This window comes from Dunckerocampus dactyliophorus, chromosome 3 (assembly GCF_027744805.1).
Source record: "Dunckerocampus dactyliophorus isolate RoL2022-P2 chromosome 3, RoL_Ddac_1.1, whole genome shotgun sequence".
NCBI lineage: Eukaryota > Metazoa > Chordata > Actinopteri > Syngnathiformes > Syngnathidae > Dunckerocampus > Dunckerocampus dactyliophorus.
In genome coordinates this window covers 20,492,667-20,513,170 of record NC_072821.1, presented here as the reverse complement: position 1 = coordinate 20,513,170, position 20,504 = coordinate 20,492,667, and positions in this window count along the sequence as shown.

The window sequence follows — 20,504 nt, the reverse complement described above, 5'->3', positions numbered from 1 at the left end:
GATTGACTGGCGACCAGTCCAGTCCAGTCTCGACCAAATTCAGCTGGGATAGGCTCCAGCATACCACCGACCCTATTGAGGATGAGCGGCATCGAAAATGGATGGATGGAAACTTAAGAAAGGGTTTTAAAAAGGAGTGGGGAAGAAAGACAAAGTAAGAATCCAAAAATTTATTTATTCATAGGAGAACTTTTTTTTTCCACTCTATCAGGTAAGACATGCATGACTGACTATGTGCAGTGTGAGGTAATGTCATGTCTCGTTTGTGTCATTACTGATGTCTAGTGGCCAGAATACTACATATAACCATCCATAACCAACCACCCCTCACCCTAAAACCCACACACGGGGAGAACATGATTCGAACCCAGATTTTCCTGATCTCCTGACTGTGTGTCCGACATGTTAACCACTAGGCCACCGTGCGGCCCGCTACATAAAACTCGCATTTTAATATTTTTTGGCTAATAATGCGTCAACCACGAACCAGTGATTATTAATGAATTAATATATTTTTGAAAAACCGTGATAGAGTGACGGAATGATAGTCGAACCACAATGTAGCGAGGGGCACACAATAGCATTGGCCTTTTGGTGGCCAAGCAGATAGATGCACATACTGAATTAGCTGTTTGTTAAAATGACTAATTTAGGATCTGGGCTGGTACGACACAGGAGTCTTAGTGCACAGTAGCTGTCAAGCAGATTGCAAGACAGATTTCTATGACATTTTCAGTGCTTGTAAAAATTCTGGTTTTGAAAAAGAGATTATTGTCTCAGACAACGCATATAAATTTAATTACCATAATTCTTCATACAAAGACCAGTGGTTATAATCGTGTTTTACATTGTGGTCATCATTGTTGTGATTTAATCTGTAAATTGATGCACTGCTGCCCTGCAGTATGGCTCTCTGCAAAATGCCTTACACTCTGTGTAAAAGGAAAATACTTGCCTAATTTACCAAATGTATGACAAGTCAGTACCATTTAAGTGTAGGGTGACTGTCACGTCTTGGCATTGTGTTGTTGTGGCATGACCCCAGGACGTGAGAGATGCGAACCTAAGTGCAAAAGGTAAAAAGTATTTTTATTATCAGGATCCACAGATGAGCTGTACACGACAATGCTCGCACAACCAAAGAGCGCGAACCAGAACTAAATACAAGACAGTGGACAGGACAGTGACGGCGTGGAGAGCTTCCTCATCACGGAAATCCAACCAGAACTGGACTCGCGTGGGGGTAAGTCGCTGTTGAAGTAGCACACTGCTGACAAGGATGTCATACCACTTCATGTCAAAAAATCCCTTTAAGTGCTAAATTCGAGAAGCTCAAATTAAGTTCACCTGTAAAGTTTATACAGTAGTACATTTTAGGTTCATCCTGAAGCGTATTTGAAATATCCCTAACTTCTTTTGAGTAGTATTTAAAATATTTTCCATTCCATTTTCCTCCGCTTATCCGGGTCCGGGTCGCGGGGGCAGCAGTCTCAGTAGGGAAGCCCAGACTTCCCGGTCCCCGACCACCTCCTCCAGCTCCACCGGGAGGATACCAAGGCGTTCCCAGGCCAGCTGTGAGACGTAACCCTCCAGCGTGTCCTAGGTCTTCCCCGGGGCCTTCTCCCGGCTGGGCATGCCCGAAACACCTCACCAGGGAGGCGTCCGGGAGGCATCCGGACTAGATGCCCGAGCCACCTCAGCTGGCTCCTCTCGATGTGAAGGAGCAGCGGCTCTACTCTGAGCTCCTCCCGGATAACCGAGCTCCTCACCCTGTCTCTTAGGGTGAGTCCCGCTACCCTACGAAGAAAACTCATTTCAGCCGCTTGTATCCGCGATCTCGTTCTTTCGGTCATGACCCAAAGCTCATGACCATAGGTGAGGGTGGGAACATAGATCGAACGGTAAATTGAGAGCTTTGCCTTATTTAAAATATTTATATATGTATAATATATATAAATATGACAGATTTTCTTCCTTTTTCATGCTCATTACACAGCATGTGTAATGTTTTCTTCCATTTTCCCTTCCAGTAGTTGTCCAATACTTTTGTCTATATAGCAAACAGTACTTGCAAATTACAGAAGTATTAATGACCATTCTTCACTCGATTAGCAAGGAGAATGAACTCAATCACACTTGTGAGTACATCGAGATTCTCGCTTTTTGCGGGGGTTAGCAAATGCTGAAAATCTACAGTAATTGAGATGCCAATAATAATGTCTATTTTTGATACACTGCTCCCTCCGCCTCCCCCTTCCAAACCCTCCTGCCAGCTCAAAATTGACGTTTTCTCAATTTCAGATAAACAATTGCCTTAAGAGTGACTGTTGTTATTATTATTATGTTAAATTCAGCTCAATATGCCTCAAACACTTCAAAACAGACACAGGCACATTTTAAAGTATAAAATGTACAGGTCTCACCATTAATGAATGGCAACGTAAGATGGCCGATAAACAGATGGAATGTGAGTCACGTTGCAGATATGCAAGTTTCACTTCTGCTTCCCATAGCGACAAACAAAGTGCAAAATCACAACACTTGATTGAAAAACATTGAAGCATAAAAGACAAACATGTAAAAATTGTGTGTGTGTGTGAGGGGAGGGGGGTTAACAGTGGTACATTTATGCTGTACATGTAGTCATGTATTTATAAATGATTACCGACTTAGGGTGAATTAGATGTGTTTTCTGCAGAAGTAACCGTATGTTTTCGGGGGAAAAAAATACCAAAAATCCACTAATTTGCGGGGACATTAATGTTAAATGGCCAATGTGTGGCAATCCACTGTATAGTGATTAGATTATTCTGTATTACCATGCAGTCACATTCCACTGCAACTCCCCAGTGAATAACGATGTTAGGTGTCCCAGTGGTATGTTTTTTACATCGGTACTGTGATATACAGTATTGCTCTAAAAGGGTGAACCTTGAAAGGAAAATTGCCGCTATTCAAATTGTAGAAAAGACATGTTTTTGCAACATTTCATCATGGACATTTGAATGCATGACAATCTATAAGGGACAACGTGAATGAAGCAGATAGTGATCTCTAAGGGTATTCCATGGAATGAAGTAATCTAAATGCATTTCTTGTCTGACACAGCACACTTTCAACTGGGTCTTCATTTGGTTTATAGAAATGTTGCTATTGCCAAAATGATCAATAACCCCATTAACAGAACCAAAGGAAAACACTTTCTCCTCCTCCCTCCGGGTTTCTCTTCTGCAGGCCCAGTCTAGGAATTTGAATGGATAAGTGTGTCCACTTTAAAATACGTAGGCTTCTCATTGCAAACCTTAATGGTTTCGGGTGCCAAAGCATTAACAGCCTAATGAAACAAATCACGACATATTGCAGTGTAAGCGGTGATAACATCCATTATTTCCTGTAGGTCCAGGTAAAGCAACTTTTTTTAGTTTGGCTCTTTACCCATCTGAACTATATAGTCTTTCTAAAGCAGTATTATCAACCAGTCATATATATTTTAAAATCTTCAACCTCTGAAGGCTGACCTCAAGATGTGTCCTCTCATACAAATACCAAATAGTTTGCCTTTTGACATTTTTCTGTATTAGCGCACATCAAGGTGTACAACAATAAGTGTCATGCTACCTAACAATAACTGAGTCTAAATCATTTTGAAGGTACATTGTCCAAAAATAATAGTATGTCTGCCATGGTTACAGTGACATACATGAGTCTAAAAATAATGGTGGTCTGATGTCATTACTTTTCAGAATTGTTTGCAGTGCTTTTACAAACTTAACCACATTAACCACTGTTCATTTGTATTTACCTCAGTCATTATATATGTCGTCACATCTAGGGATACAGTTAATCCATGTGAATGGTATCGGTATCAGCCAGTATTACTCATGGATTATCGGTATCAGAATCGGCAGCATAACCCTGATCCAAGCATCCCTAGTAACATCACAACAGTAGAGACAGACCTGGAGGGAACAAATCCTTCTCATTATCTCTCGGTGCTGAAAGATCATCCTGTCAGTTTTGCTGCATTTAGTTAAATCTTAGCACACGCACTTCAAAATCCGCACTCATTAAACACCAGTGACCCAGTTTCATTGCCAGCCGTGTGTACATTTTTATGCCACAATACCGCCCCCACTTTGTTTGATGAGTGAATGTGATTCGTGGGATTACGGGCTCTCCCATTCCTTCTTGTCAGTCCGCTTTTTCTTTCAGTCTGACAGTCTGGTACAAATAAATTTTTTGTCCAAAGCAGATTCACACTTACTTTTTAGATGCATTATGGTGACACCACTTGTGGCTCTTGTGGGACTTTATTTACGAGAAGCTGCACATTTTGTACCTACGCCTCCAGTAGGGGGCCTAAAGGACCCAATCCACCTCTTAATACCATCACTATTGCGTCACAATTATACAAACCATCAATAATATACATAAACGCAATATAAAAATGCATGGCATTACAGAATTGGCGAAAATACCATTATCACTAAACCATAAGGGTGTCACGATACACTCAGCTCAGGACGAGACAATGCACAATACTGCGTTCACCAGAACAAGACGAGACGATATTTGAACAACTTTAAAGAAAACTACAATGTAAAACCATTGGATTAGACTAACAGACTTTTTTCTTTAACTGACTCACAAAACAATGCAGGTACACTTTGAAGTGTTTTATAACTTTGCATGCATAACCTAAGCACGATGCTTTTGATTGTTGAACTTTTTTCCACAAATTGAAACAAAAACAAAAACATAAAAGTTAAAATAATGACAGCAGTTGTGGCAGATAGGGATGAGCGAGTACACATATCTGTATCTGTATCTGTTCAACCATCTAAATGATCTGTGTTCGTATTTTACTCGGAGTGGGTGGGGCATAAACAAGAAGTGGGCGTGGTTTAAACAGAAATGGGTGGGGCTTCAATCTGTACATTATTTTAAGTCTGAAATTGACATGGATTGTTCAGAAGTTGCTATGTTTATTATTCAGCTATATACTGTATGTACTGTGTATTGTATGTACTTTATTTATCCCACAGCGGGGAAATTTACTTGTTACAGCAGCAAGCAAGCAAGACAAGTAAAGAGAACAGTAAAGTAAAGTAAAGCATCGTGACTACAACATGGTTCAGGTGGTGCAGATGTTGTAGAGCCTGACAGCGGTCGGTATGAAGGACCTGCGGAACCTCTCCCTCTTACACCGTGGGTGTAACAGTCTGCTGCTGAAGGAGCTGCCCAGGGAAACAACAGTGTCATGTAGCGGGTGAGAGGTGTTGTGTGCAAGTGTGCAAGTTATCTGTAAGACTTTATTATTTAATTATTTTTTTAATGACTGTGTGAAGTTAGTGATTCACGCAAACATCTAATGATGGCAAACAGACAAAAAGACAGCGTTTTTAGTACAAGCAAAGTTTTCCAACATTATATCACTAGTCAATTATAAGCAAGCAGATGAAAAAAAACAAACTTGGCAGTGACTGACGCACGAGCCATATACTGTACAGCTGTCTTGTGAAATGCACCGTGTAGGTTACAAAACAAGTTTAAGATTGCATTGTGCATACTGCAACGTATTGAGAGGGGTGTAATATGTATATAATGTAGTATGTCATACACACAGAATGTTTGATGCAGCTGTGCAGGTGTACCTAATGTTGTGGCCAGTCAATGCATGTTACTGTTACCACTGTGTGTGTACGGCCAACTGAAAGCTCTTATATTGTAGGCAGCACACCTGTTTTATGATGACTTCATGGAATAAGACAAAAGTACATTCCAAGGAAAAAAGCAGTCATGCTACCCCAACTGAGTTGTTGCTCGTGTGACTGACGCAGCACAAGCCTGCACAGCGCTGTCTTGTCAAATGCACCGCATATCTACAAAACAAGTTTACCAAATAACTTTAGATACAAACCGAAATAGAGGGAAGCTGAGGAAACCCTAATAAAGTGGAGGCAGTGGGCAACGCCACAGGAGCCGTTTTCAACTTGCCAATTGCACCGTGTACGTGAATGAGGCACCGATCAGCTCCTCTGTGGCTGGCGCCTGCACAGGCTGTCAGGAGGGGCGGTTGCTGTGTGTGACTGGCCAATCGCAGAGCTTGAAGTGTGAATACATAATGAGGATTTTCTTTCATCACGATTACAGATAATGACGAGATGTACTCGTTTCATGCTCGTATTCGGCAAAAATGCGGATACTCGTTTATAACCAGTGGCTGATACTAGTGGCTGATGCTACTAATCATTTATGTTGATATGTGGTTATGTAAAGAAACATGTAAAAGAGAGAAATATTCATTCATTTTTTTCATTCATTTTCTGTGCTGCTTAATCCTCATTAGGGTCGCGGAGGTATGCTGGACATGAGATCTCGTGACACCACTACTAAACCAACAAATCAAGTTAAACTTCTGTCTTCAAATACATCATCTCTAAACAACTTAAAATCTCTACATTTCAACATCATCTGGAGCAGCTCAGGATTAATATTTATCTAATAAAATGGCAAAACATAAAAAAAAAAAAATCAAAATACAATCACACTCACAGAGAAGCACAGAAGGCTTTGCTGGCCCTGACGGCATACCAAAAGATATTTACATTCATGAACACATCTCTTTGTTCTTTAAACTTGAGCAACAATATGCTCTCCTCCTTAGAAAGGTCTCAACTTTGCTGGGTGAAAGGATTTTGTTTTAAGGAAATAATTCTGTGATCATCCACTTTCCTTGTTTTGTTTTGCTTTTGGAAGATGCTGAGCTCACTAGTGGATTACTTTTATGCTTTTCTAGGCAGACTGCTGTTTTTCATTTGGGAAACAGCAGCTGAGTGATGGATACTCAAGTGCCTGACAAGCCTATCTAATTAGGAAAATAGTGTGAAAAACTAATGCAATTGCATGGTTCACTGCAACTAAACAGACTATGTAATGGAGACAGCGCAAGCTGAACTGACTTGCACAGACAATAGTTTTAAAAGTGATGCAACTTTAAAACAAGCTTTCAATCACCCGTAAAGACACCTTCTGTAGTGTACTGTGTAAGTTGTGTGCAAGAAGTGGTGATTCCGTAATGTCCCTTCTCAGCTGCCGTAGTGTGCGCAGTAGAGTTGCGCAGTGTTGTACGAGCACATGTGATGAAGCAATAAAGAAAGATGGCTACCACCTGAACTCACGCAAGACATGTTGTCAGTACCGCCACATCACTTTACATGGTGTCAGAAGTCTAAGAAACGACCGAACAACTACAAAGAAGCAGAGAAAGTAATGGCGTCTTCACAGTTTGACTACCCGAAGATTGACTGGGAAGCTCTGGACCTATACAAAGAGTTTGAAAGGTTCCGCTAACAGCTAAAAGGAAAGCAGGCTGGCTTGGGACATGGATCGGTGAACAAGGTAGGGAAATCTACAAAACGCTGTCCTGGGCGGATGGAGAACAAGACGACCTGTCAAAAGTTTTGGACAAGTTCGCAAATTACGTCAGACCAAGAAAAAATAAAAGGATAGCCAGACATCGTTTCAAGCAAAGAAAGCAAGGCCCAAGGGAAACTTTTGACGTGTTTCTGAAAGACTTGAAACTTATTCTAATGGACTGTGAATACCTAGACCCAGATGACATGCTAATTGATGCCATAATAGCGGGAGTGAAAGAGAAGCGTGTGCAAGAGAGACTGCTTCATAAAGGAGAAGACTTAACGCTACCTAAAGCCATTGAAATTGCTTAGCAGTTCGAGCTCTCCCGAAAAGAGATGAGGATTGTCAGGGAGGAGGACACACGTGTCAATTGTGTCAACAAAGCCAAAGCACGTTGTTCCCACCAAGAAAATGCACAGCAAAAGAAAGCCTCACAACACGCAGCAAACACAAGTGCCAGTCAAGCATGCTAAAACCTGCACAAGTTGTGGAAAGGACCCCATGCACAAATGGAACCAAGGAAAATGTCCTGCTAAAGGCTCCATGTGTTCTTACTGCCACAAGCCAAATCACTGGATGACTATGTCGGAAGCGTGTAATAAATGCAGTGAGTGTTGAGCCAGAGCACTATGAAGAGGAGGAAGTACTAAATATAAATGTGACGCAGACTGACGATGATCCAGTTAATAAATGGACAGCTGCAGTGGATGTAATGTCACATGAAGTCGTGTTCAGAATAGACACAGGTGCCAGGTGCAACACGCTGACTTTGGACAGGTATCAGCGGCTTGAGCATCAAGGGGAGTTAAAACGCTCCAGTAAAGTACTCCGCTCCTACGCCAACCACAAGATTAAACCTGTTGCTGCAGTTAATTGTCCAAATTGACAAGCTACTAGCTGCTCCAACCAAGGCTGACAAGAATAACTGTGTCACATCCTCTCATGTTGTTCCAGCTGGCCTGAGTGAGTTTCCAGAACTAACTCGCACCACCGGAACCCTTCCAGGCACCTACACAATCAAAATTTATCCTGGATGCCAAGGGCGTGGTCCATCCTGTCCGCCGACAGCCAGCGACACTAAGAGAGCAGATAATATACAAATTAAAAGAAATGGAGAACGACGGTTACATCACGAAAGTTGAGTGGGTGAGTTCCATGGTTGCTGCAGTGCGCAATGGCAAAATAAGAATCTGCATTGATCCTAGCGACCTGAATAAAGCTATAAAAAGAGAACACCACCCCATGCATACCATAGAAGAAGTCATTTCTATGACCCCTGGTGCCAAAATCTTCACTGTACTGGATGCAAAGTCAGGTTTTCTACAGATCAAGCTGGGTGAAGCCGATACAGATGGCTGGAGGCTACCTTTTTGTCCTAAAGTGTGCACCAGAAATATTCCAGCGCATCGTTGATGGAATGCTGGAAGGCATAACAGGAGCCATCAACTGTAGAAGAACATGATGATGATATCCTGCATGGAACCCAGAACAACAGCAAGCCTTCAACACCTTAAAGGAACTCTGCACGCACCCCCTGGTGATTAAATATTTCAACCCTGACAAACCTGTGGAAATATTCTGTGACGAAAGCTGCAGTGGGATTGGCGCAGTCCTGCTGCAGGAAGGCCAACCTGTAGCGTACTCCTCAAGACCACTGACTGACGCTGAAACGCGCTATGCGCAAATTGAAAAGGAAATGCTCTCTATTGTCCATGCTTGTATCAAATTCCACAACTACATATTTGGTACACGTCACAGTTCACAAGCCACTTGAAGACATCTTCAAGAAACCGCTTCTGGCGACCCCCGTGCATATACAGAGGATGCGTTTGCGTCTACGGTGGTATGATCTAACAGTCAAGTACAGGAAAGGAAAACATATGGAACTCCCAGATACACTGTCCAGAGCGCAGCTTTCAGAGAGCTCACCAGAAATGGAAGGACTAGAATGTGTGTCCATGCACAGCTTCATTGCAGTCAGCAATCAGAAGTGCGCAGAGCTGCAGAAGTGCATGAGGGAGGAGCTAGACTGTCTCCGCCAAGTAACTGAGAGCGGTTGGCCAGACCACAAGCGTGAAGTGTCCAGTCGAGCACAGCCATACTGGGACTCACGTAGCCAACTAGTGGTGAGCGATGGAATCATCTACAAGGGTCTCTGCATAGTCGTGCCCCCCACCATGCAAGATCACATGCTCAAGCTGGTACATAAGTCTCATCTAGGGATGGTGAAGAGCAAAAGAGAGCCTGAGAAGTGTTATACTGGCCAGGTATGAGCGCACAAATTGAAGAGATGATCAGGAACTGCAGTAAGTGTGCTGATTTTCAAAATAAGCTACCAAGACAACCACTCAAGCCGACAGAAACACCAGATCTCCCATTTGAGGAAGTTGCGTCAGACCTGTTTGAGTTTCAGGGCAAGCAGTACATTCTAGTGGTGGAGTACTTTTCCAAATACATTGAAGTAGATGAGCTCAAAGATCAGCAAAGCCGCACCACTATAGACACCCTGAAGGCGCAGTTCAGCAGGCACGGCATTCCAGCCACTCTTCGAACAGACAACGGTCCACAATTCTCCTCAGAGGAATTCAGAGAGTTCTGCCAGTGTTACGGCATCGAACATATAACATCGTCACCACACACACCTCACTCTAATGAGTGAGTGAAGCATCGGACAAATACCTTGCCCTTTTGGACTATAGGACTACTCCATTGGAAGCAGTAGGCCTCTCACCAGCCCAGCTGCTTATGGGAAGAAGGCCGCGCAACAAATTACCAGCTGCACATTTGTTGCTCATGCCAAGGACTTATGACCCCCGCTCAGTGAAACGCATACTGGACCGAACCAAAGACAGACAGAAGTTCTACCACGATGTCAAAAGAGCAGCCAAACCCCGAGTCGCTCTCCAACCTGGTGATGAAGTGCGAATGCAGCCAGATCCTGGATGCAGTGAGTGGTCCCCAGCAGATGTCGTCAGAGCCCATAGTGCCCCTCGGTCATACATCGTCAATAGTGGAGGGAAGAACTATTGTCGCAACATCCAACATTTTTGCTCCAGCACGGCAGCCGCCAATTTACACCGACACAGGATTTGTGATGAAGACTGGACTGAGTATGCTGATGTGCCAGCAGACAAAGAGCCGCAGAACCCTGTTCCGGTTTCATCTGAGCTGCCACGGCCCAAAGGTCAAGAGGTCACCAGCCAGTGCAGTTCTTCTGGACATTACTAGGAGAGGCAGGGTTGTGAAGCCTCCTGATAGACTGAATATTTTGTATTGGGTGCGGTAAAGACACCGATGGAAGTGATGTGCTGGTAACCTCTTCTTCCTAGTTTAAAGTGTAAATGTTTGCATAATCACTGTTCACTTATGCAAAGTTGAGTAATTTAAAAAAAAAAAGGAAGCTAAAGAATGTTGAATGTGAATGTTAGTAAAGTGGTAAAGTTACAAGCTATAGTTTCATCTAGAGGGGGAGATGTAATGTACTGTGTAAGTTGTGGTGATTCCGTAATGTCCCTTCTCAGGTGCCGTAGTGTGCGCAGTAGAGTTGCACTGTGTTGTACAAACACATGTGATGAAGCAATAAAGGTAGATGGCTACCACCTGATCTCAAGCAAGTCGTATTGTCGGTACCGCCACCTTATTTTACACCTTCTAACTCCTCCCACGGGAGCGCAATTGTAGGTAACTAATGGCCCACGGTGATGTGCTGAGGTTCACAGTGCTCCCAGGGTGAGCCTGGCTGACATTGGACAGCTTTATAAGAATTCTCTACATTTCTTCTGACGTTCAGTGATGATCCAATGGTTTATGGTCAGTTCTCTTCAGAATATTAAGTGAAGTGGATTGGAAATGCGCTTGATTTCTTCTTTTTTATCTGCCTGGATTATTCATGGATTATAGATTCAGGGCCCACAATTTAAACGATTTCAAGTGTTTGTTTATTTTTACACAATTTGGGCTTCCAGCTCATAAAACCCATGAAAACAGGAATTCAAAAAATTTGAATACTGTGAAGAAATCACCATTTACTTCTCAGTTTTTGCAGGAAAAAAAAAGACAGAAATTAGGATCACATCAAATCAATCAAAATATGGTACTTTCAAAACGATATGTCAATCTTCAATACTTGGTTGGGTATCCCTTTGCCTTAATCACTGCCTCGATGTGACGTGGCATTGAAGCAATCAGCCTGTGGCATTGCCTGGGAGTTATGGAAGCCCAGATTTCCTTGATGCTTGCTGTCAGCTCTTCTTTGTTGTTGGGTCTGGTGCCCCTCATTTTCCTCTTGAGAATACCCCATAGATTCTCAATGGGGTTTAGGTCCGGTGAGTTGGCTGGCCAGTCAAGCACTGTGATGGCATGGGCATCAAACCAAGTTTTGGTGCTTCGGGCGGTATGGGCAGGGGCCAGGTCCTGCTGGAAGATGAAATCTGCATCTCCATACAGATCCTCAGCAGAAGGAATCATGAAGTCCTCTAAAACATTCTGGTAGACTGTTGCGGTGACCTTGGATTTAAGAAAGCAGAGTTTACCAACACCTGCACCGGACATTGCACCCCAAATCATGACGGACTGTGGATATTTCACACTGGACCTCAGGCAGCTTGGGTTCTGTTCCTCACCTGTCTTCCTCCAAACCCTTGGACCTTGATTCCCAAATGAAAGGCACACTTTACTTTCATTGGAAAAGAGGACCTTGGACCACTGGCCAACAGTCCAGTCCTTCTTCTCCTTGGCCCAGTGGAGATGCTTCCTACGTTGGCTCAGGTTCAGAGGTGGCTTGACCCAAGGAACCCCACAGTTGTAGCCCATCTCCCGGATGCGTCTGAATGTGGTGGTTTTGAAGCTGTGACTCCCGCCTCATTCCACTCTTTCTGGATCTCTGCCAGATTCTTGAATCTTCCCTGTTTGATAATCCACTGAAGCCCACGGTCATCTCTTTTGCTGGTGCATCTTCTCCTGCCACATTTTGCCCTTCCTCTAGACTTTCCATTGATATGCTTGGACACAGCACTCTGTGAACAACCAGCCTCCTTAGCTATGAACTTTTGTGGCTTACCCATCCTATGGAGGGTATCAATGATGGTCTTCTGGCCAGTTGTCATGTCGACAGTCTTCCCCATATTGAACCCAACTGAGACAATTGAACCAAACTGAAGCAATTTAATGACACCTGGGGAAGCCTGTGAAGGTGATTTGAGTTTAGTAGATGATTAGTGTGTAACACTCAGTTTAAAACATTCATGCCCTGCAAAATTTGGGCTGATTTCTTCACAGTATTCAAATTTTTTTAATTCCTGTTTTCGTGGGTTTAATGAGCTGGAAGCCCAAATGATGTAAAAATAAACAAATAAATACTTGAAATCATTTAAATTGTGGGCCCTGAATCTATAATCCATGAAAGTTTAACTTTTTGAATGGAATTATGGAAATTAAACAACTTTTCCATGACATTCAAATTTTTTGGAAAGGGTCCGTATATATACATATTTGAACAATTCTAAGCTTCCAACTTTGTGAGAACAGTTTGAGGAAAGCTCTTTTCTCTTTCAGCATGACTGTTCCAAAGTACACAAAGCAATAATGCCCAATTCTGATGTTTTTATTTAAATCAGATTTTTTATGTCATTGTTGACATTGCCAAAAAAATGTGACTTGTTAATGTGAACGCAAAGCATGTGGAAAGTGATGTGCATGCGCAAAACACAACGTCACGCAGTTCCGTGTGTTTACAGTTTACAGTATTTGAAGTATCAAAAGTATCAATATTTTGATTTTAGAATCAACTTTAGAGCATGAAGAGCTGGAATCGGAAGTATCTATATTTCACTAGTGAGGATTTTGGAGGCAGGAGTGGTGAGACATTGAAAAGAGCTGCTTCACTAACATCTTCTTAAAATAATTTTCGGATGAGAAGAACTTTTACTACATCGGTGAGTACCTCAAGAGTCCAACTCTCGCACGATAAACCACACTTTTTGATGACGTATATTGTATGTCGGATATATGCGACCTGACCGCAGTAGCATCGGATGCATGTCGGATTTGTATCTACATACAAGGCTTGAGTCTCATTTGAAAAAATCGGAATTCGGAAAGTCAAATACAGGTCACATATGAGCAAAAAAATCTTAATTGACCTGCAGTGTCGAACGTAGCGTAGGTGTCAGTAATGTTATTGTAATATTTGGTGAGACACACAATCATCAGATTTGACAACAGGCTTTGTTGAATGATCTCACAACAGGAACAATAACACTTAATAACACTGCAAAAACAGCCATACTTGAAAGAAGCCCAAATGATATTAAAATGAGACAACTTTTCTTATTTCAAGCAAACAATTCTGCCAATGGGGTAAGCTAAATTTGCTTGACTAGAATTCTTATAACTAGAATATTTTTCTTGTGACTTTTAAGAATAAAATTAGTCACCACATGAATTTAAATTCCAAAATAAAGAATCCAATAATAATAATTGTGTCCTGTGCTTAATATTTTTGCCAGGCAACATGTAGACTTCCTCGATTCACCTTTAGTTACATTGTGTGTGGACTACACTCTTTACGTTTAACAAGGAGTAATGTTTTGCCAGAGTTTGGTCAAAGTACATGTTTTGGAAGCAGCAAAATGCGTTTGGTGCGCAATGATGTGCTATACTTCGGAAAACACAGCAGCTGAAACATATCTTACACCGTTTTATTATTATTATTCTAATTATTATAATTATTGTAATTTATTTATTACACTTTTATTTACACTATTGATCAGTTTTACATGTCACAAAATGGTGATGTGCAAACAGGCTAAAATTGACATCTGATCATATTTTATACACAACAGGTATGAAGAAAGTATTTGACACCGTTTCCCCTGTTAAAGCATTAAATCACTGGAGTCTGTCCATCATGCCCCTCGAAGTGACGGCACATTCACTGGTGCCCCTTTCAGGAGAATCACCCTTATACAAACTACACTCAACAATGCACTTTATGACGGTAGTAGCAAACTGCACTTTGTACATTATGGTGTGTGTCAAAAGATTCCATGAGCAGTTCCTCTTATCATGACATTTACTGTAGCTTCTGATGTCAATATTACAGATCTGGATAAATTATAGTCACCTTTACAACAGCCCAACAAATGTATGTGCTGGAGACTACAAAACACTTTGAAATGTTCGAGTCAAAGTGCAAATGTAGCTGTATGATTTGACCATTTTTTGTTGGAAACAAATGGCATACAGGAACAGTTGAAACTATGATGCAAATATATGCCTTTGAGTATCAAACATACTACAATATAGATAGTAATCAGAGCAGGGTCTTATATGTACAGTATATATGACACATTTAACGAACCTGCAGTGATCTTTACTAGGATATTCTGTTCTATGTAAATTGTTAGTCATAGTTGAGATGGAAATTCAATGTTTGTAAGTGTTACATTATTGAGGTGATGATAAATTGAATCTTGGATAATGTTTGGTCTTTTCTTGATTGGTCATTTAATCCTGGATATTTGAAAAACAAACGGACACAAATATCATGGTTTTATTGAGTGGCTCTGATACATGTATGAACTGTAATTGCATCCTGTAAAATGATTGCAGTGGAAGTCATTATTGATGTATTGCTGTTGGGTAAATATGCAGAGGAACCTCGGTTAGGTCCGCTGCAATTAGTGTGTTTTTCTGATTTATGCCACAATTTAGCCTCGGTTTGCATGCATTCTCCGCTTACCGTACAATATGGCGAATGTCATTAATACACTGTGTGATTCCAACTGTTTTTTGAAGCATATATAAAATATCTGCACAAAATAAGACTCTTTTCTGATTATTAATTATAAAATCAAATTAAGAATTTTCGAATCTCTGTGGTACATCTCTGTGTGGAGTTTGCATGTAAATTGTCCATAGGTATGAATGTGAGTGTGAATGGTTGTTTGTCTATATGTGCCCTGAGATAAACCCCCGTGACCCTAATGAGGACAAGCAGTATAGAAAATGGTTGGATGTATTAGTTAAAAGTACTTCAGTAGCATTGGGTACCGTCATTAAATGTCTCAGCATCTTCACCTTGACGTGTTCTGAAAAAAAAAAGAACTTGATTATGAAAAAAAAAAGAAATGGCCTGACACTAATGTGCCTGGAAGGGTGGAAACATCAACCACACATTCAAGATTCAGCTAATGAAAGCTACTTAACTGTAGGTATAAAAGGGACTGATTAACAAATGACCCTGAGATGAAGTGAAGTCTTCGTTAAGATATTTCATTCCCGCTATGAGTGGACCTAATCTCTTAATTTTTTTTCAAGAATGTAAAAGGTATTTGCCTCTCGTGCCTCCTGTAGACAGTTAATATTCCTTAATTTCAAAATATATCATCAAAGCTCAAACCCACAGGTCGCCGATAGGATTACGCGATATACGATAAAAACTATGACAATTTGGCCTACAATAGAGATTTGTATTCCATCGTCCTATCGTGATAATGCATGTTGATGACGCAACGTAGCTGTGCAAAATTGAGAGCGACAAGCTGCAACACATCAATGTATTGGAGTGTTAGTGCTAAAGTTTATCCTTCCAGAGTGCAAAGCCTAAATTATTGATCCTCACCTCCAGCGCGGCTCTTAAGGTGTCAGGGAGTGAGATTTACCAATGTAGTTTCGCACAGCCGCACAAACTGATATTCGTTACACTCAGTAACAAATTAAGAGGTCTTCCTGGATCAAAATACCAGGTTGCACCCCAAATGATCTAACCCCATTGTAAATTCAATTTACAATTTAGATTTTCAATTGATGGGCAATTTAAATAAATACTGTGTGAAATAATAAATACATTTGTTGAGCTATTTAAACAATTTTGTCTTGTGGGTTTATTGCAAACTACTGCAAGTTTTTAAACTTTGCAAATATATACAATTTACAATGAGGGTTGTAATCTTTTGAGGAGGCATTTGTTATTAAATAATGGCACAATGTATAGTGTTTGTCGCACACAAAATTCTATCCTAATGGGACACAATTACTATTATATCAGAGCTAATCTGTGTGCAGAATTTGAAAATAAAGAACCATGATTTAAAAGTGAGTTTTCTAAATGGTGCTAACATCTCCATAATCCAAACAACAAATACTGTATAATTAAAATACATCACTCTTGGTGAAGAAGCTGTGATACATCTGGTTCTGCACATCAAGACCTTTCAAGTATTAATAATAAAACTTCACAATGCATTTGATTTCAACTTCTCACCAAGAAAAGCTGTGTGAATAAGTCCTTTTTCAAATATTTGCACCATCAGGACTTCTCAGTGCATTTATGCAACGCAATTCTCACCAATAGTATTTGTGAAAAGGGCCTTCAGTGGAGATATTTTTGCATGTGTTATGACACACATCAGTCAGGCTCTTCTTCTGTCCTTAACAGTAGAATATGACATTGACATAACCTAGACGGATGATTCAAATTGGTCGACTTTGTTTGAGGTTATGCAGACGGAGGAAGAAGACCTCCAATATAGTCTCTGGATGCTAAATCGAATCCACAGTTTAGCATGTCTCTGTTTCTGAGAAAGCTTGCAGAAAGGCATTTTTTTGCAGCAGCATGACACACTGAGTGAAGCAGAGGATAAAGAGGCTAATAATGTCAACGTAGAGCTTTCTTCTCTCCCTGAAGAAGACAGCACTTTAGTATTCCCTGCCCTGGCATTTAAATGGAAAGATGAGACTTGGGCCTGTTGAGGTACATTTCACAGCAGTTGTTACCCCGAGAGAAAGAAAGAAAGATAATTTAGCATAAGGCATGCTGCAAATGTGCTGTGTGTTTATAATGACCTTAAGAGTATGGATATTGCCAGCATACTAATCACGAGTGAGTGCTGATCTGCTGTTTTGCATTCAAATCGCTAGTGCGGCGCAACATATAAGAAGGCAGTGGGTAGATTAGCATGTGATTAAAACGTCATATGAGTCCCATTCAGTATACGTAAGTCAGTCGAAAAACGTACATATTACAACTAAAGTAAATTTTAAAATACCAGATTTTGAGTTGTATAGTATTTACATTATTTGGTATTTATTAGTTATGACAAAAATAACACATTAGGCGGTAGCTAAACGATTTAATTCCGTTAAAATGTTTAACGTAATTGATGCACGTGATCATGAAATAAAGATAATTACACATAATTAGTTGTGTACATAAAATGACTAATATGTCAGTGAAAATAGCTATGTAGCGTTCATGTATTACGTCCAGTTAGCATTTGCTGTACAATATTACAGATATTGTATACGCAAAATGAAAAGGATTATGCAAAAGACAATGCAGCCGCAGTCAAGGCAACATATTAAAAAGCTTTCAGCAATGGGTACCTTTTCCAATTCATCGTGAAATAGTAGTTTGACAAACAAACTTGGAGAAAACATTTCTATAGTTGAGTTCATGATGCGAAGCGCAGCCATGAAACCATTGAAAAAAACCCAAACCTACATGGCCCTGTGTGACAAATTTATGATTGCCCCCTAAACCGAATAACTGGTTGGGTGACCCTTAGCAGCAACAATTGCAATCAAGCGTCATCAACTTGCAATGAGTCTCTTACAGCACTGTGGAGGAATTTTGGCCCACTCATCTTTGCATAATTGTTGTAATTCAGCCACATTGGAGGGTTTTCCAGCATCAAGCACCTTTTTAATGTCATGCCACAGCATCTCAGTAGGATTCAGGTCAGGACTTTGACTAGGCCACTCCAAAGACTTCATTTTGATTTTCTTCAGCCATTCAGAGGTGGACTTGCTGGTGTTTTGGATCATTGTGCTGCTGCAAAAACTAGGTTTGTTTCAGCTTGAGGTCACGAACAGATGGCCGGACATTCTCCTTCAGGATTTTTTGGTAGACAGCAGAATTCATGGTTCCATTTAAAACAGCCCCAGACCATCACACTACCACCACTATATTTTATTGTTGATATGATGTTTTTCTGCAATACTTTTACGCTAGATGTAATGGGACACACACCTTCCATAAAGTTCAACTTTTGTCTTGCCACACCACAGAGTATTTTCCCAAAGGTCTTGGAGATCATCAAGACGTTTTCGGGCAAAATTGAGACAAGCTTCAATGTTCTTTTTGTTCAGTAGTGATTTTCGTCTTGGAACTCTGCCATGCAGGCCGTTTTTGCCCAGTGTCTGTCTTATGGTGGAGTCATGAACACTGACCTTAACTGAGGCAAGTGAGGCCTGCAGTTGTTTTAATGTTGTTGCAGGGTCTTTTGTGACCTCTTGGATAAGGAAGGTGCACCGCTGGTCCATGTTTTCGCCATTTGTGGATAATGGCTCTCACTGTGGTTCGCTGGAGTCCCAAAGCTTTAGAAATGGTTTTATAACCTTTTCCACACTAATAGATCTTAATTAATCTCAGTTAAGTTATGTTTTAACAGAGGGGGCAATCACTTTTTCGCACGGGGCCATGTGTAGGTTTGGATTTTTTTCTTCCTTAATAATAAAAAGTTTAATCAAAAACTGCATAATGTGTTCAGTTGTGCTGTCATTGACTAATATTTAAATTTGTTTATGACCTGAAACATTTAATAGTGACAAACGTGCAAAAAAATAAGAAACCAGGAAGGGGCAAACACTTGTTTGTGTCACAGTAAATGTGTTGTGGATGTCAGGAAGTGATGTCAAAGGCTCAGAGTTGGGTTACGACGACGATTATTATTATTATTATTATTATTATTATTATTGTGCCTGTTGTGAACTCATTTAAAATAAGTCTGTTGTTCTGTCAATCAAGTCTGGTGCTTTTCTCACCGAACAGTTTAATGCCCAGTGTAGAATACTACATTCACAATTTGAAAAGTGCTGAAACCAATGCTTCTTCCAAAACTCCTTCCTGAGCCACCACCTTATCGTGGTGAAGGAGTTTGCGTGTCCCAATGATCCTAGGAGCTAAGTTGCCGGTGGCTTTTACGCCCCTGGTAGGGTTACCCATGACAAACAGGTCCTACGGGAGAGACAAGACAAAGAGTGGCTCAACAGACCCCAATGAAGAGATAGAACTATGGACCAAGATTTCCCTTCACCGGATGCGGGTCACCGGGGAGCCAGGCCATGCAAAGCGGTCTACGCTCTGGCGTTCGCTAAGGCAAAAACGCAGACATGGGAGAAGTTTGGAGAAGCAATGGAGAATGAATTCCAGACGACTTCAAAGAGATTCTGGACCACCTTCCGCCATTTCAGGAGGGGTAAGCAGTGCACGGTCAACACCGTGTATGGTGGGGATGTTGTGCTGCTGACCTCAACTCGAGATGTTGTGGATCAGTGGAAGGAATACATTGAACACCTCCTCAATCCCACCGACACATCTGCCAGTAAGGAAGCAGTGCCTGGGGACTCCGCAGTGGGCTCTCCTATCTCTGGGACTGAGGTTGGGACTGAAGATGTGGTTAAAAAAGTCCTTGGTGGCAGGGCTCCAGGGGTCGATGAGATCCGCCCAGAGTTCCTTAAGGCGCTGGATGCTGTGGGCGTGTCTTGGCTGACACGACTCTGCAGCCTCGCATGGACATCGGGAGTGGTACCTCTGGATTAGCAGACCGGGGTGGTCTGAGTTTGGTTTGCATGGCTGGCAATAAGTCGGACCCATTTGCAGTGAGGGTTGGATTCTGCCAGGGCTGTCTTTTGTCATTTTGTTCATTACTTTTATGGACAGAATTTCTAGGCGTAGCCGGGGAGTTGAGGGGTTCTGGTTTGGCTGCAGGATTGGGTCTCTGCTTTTTGCAAATGATGTGGTCCTGCTGGCTTCATCAAGCCGTGACCTTCAACTCTCACTGGATCGGTTCATGGCTGGGATGAGAATCAGCACCTCCAAGTCCTAGTACATGGTTCTCGCTCGGAAAGGGTGGCATGCTCCGGGTCGGGGATGAGATCCTGCCCCAAGTGCAGGAGTTTAAATACCTCAGGGTCTTGCTCACGAGTGAGGGAAGGATGGAACGCAAAATCGACAGGTGGATTGGTGCAGTGTCTGCAGTAATGCGGACTCTGCATTGGTCCGTTGTGGTGAAGAGGGAGCT